At 43.8% G+C, this 1,246-nt stretch overlaps 1 protein-coding gene across 1 annotated transcript in view; it reads left to right on the top strand.

Moving 5' to 3' along the window:
- LOC119592355 (choline O-acetyltransferase-like) overlaps positions 1 to 1,246 on the top strand; it is a gene marked incomplete in the record, with an annotated part of 212,829 nt that overhangs the window by 196,511 nt on the left and 15,072 nt on the right.

Below are 1,246 nucleotides of genomic sequence, written 5' to 3'. Positions count from 1 at the left end.
CTCATTTTTATACCCCCGTCATTTATTATTCCTTTTTATCACAGGGAGATGGTGATAACGGAAGGAAAACAGGTTGTAGCTTTATATTTGCATCTATTTCTCATTGTTACATTTTTCACTATATTCGGTAATTTCTGCTCAGTGATGCAGGATATAATAGATACCTAACTCTATCTATTTTACATCAGATTAGTAGTGCTGTATAACCCTAATTCCCTTTGAAATTACAGGAAATGCTCATATATTTAAACCTCTAGAAGAGGAATCTTTACAACAGAAACTTGCAGTCCAATTGGACATTATAACATGATAATCATTGCTCTATATTGTCCCACAAAACAGTGCGGTTCTGTAGGATTATGGTCAGTATTGTTATGCTAAAAATAAACACTAAGGCCGTGAGACTTGTGACCACGCTAAGCATTATGCGAACAGAAGTCATGTGGCCGGCACTGCATCCAAAAGAATCTCCTGCGGGCATTTCCTCTGGGCTTTTGGTTGTGACCTGATCAGTTTGCGGCGTTGGTGATAGATGATTCGTCTCCGTTTTCCTTTTGAGGGCACCCGGCGGCGTGTAGCCAAAGGATGCAGTCCCATGTACAGTCATCTTCGACATAGTTGCAGAGATCCTTAACAGGTTGTATGTCAGTGAGTGGCATAGTAAGATGCAAAAGCCATTTGCGCATTTTGAGATGTTGAAATGCAACCAGTCACCAGGATTGTGCAAGTAGCGTGGCACAATAGCCATGTTGGTGGGGTCTTTTCCGCCACAAGGAGAAAACATTTTAAGAAATATGTTTCCGAAACTGGTCTCGAAACTGATGCAGCATCCCATGTTGCCATCACTATCTTCAAACACCAGCTCCGGGGTCCAGTCTGCAATCTCATCCTTTCTCCTTACGCTTACAACGGCGGGTATCGCTACCAATGTCCCTTCCTCGTGTTCTGCACAAGGCTTATCGTGGCAGGGCTTCTGACAGCCACTTGCAGGTGAACTGTGAAGGTCCGTCTTTTCATCATTTGTTAAAAAAGCAGACGGGCCTCCAGCCACACAGTATAACACACAGAATAGCACAATGAGCGTGTAGTTCATTGCTGGCAGCTCTCGAGACAAGCGCTTCTCTTCCTCTTCGTGTGAAAGTCCTCTTGGGTCTCAACTCGCACTGACATCCTGTTTATGGGAGGTTTTATCACATCTTTCTTGTTGCGCTTAGTCAAAACAGCCGTGTTCGATCTGAGGCATGGT

The sequence above is a fragment of the Penaeus monodon genome, chromosome 30, assembly GCF_015228065.2.
Source record: "Penaeus monodon isolate SGIC_2016 chromosome 30, NSTDA_Pmon_1, whole genome shotgun sequence".
In the NCBI taxonomy this organism is placed as follows: domain Eukaryota; kingdom Metazoa; phylum Arthropoda; class Malacostraca; order Decapoda; family Penaeidae; genus Penaeus; species Penaeus monodon.
This window is presented reverse-complemented; position numbering and strand designations above follow the sequence as displayed.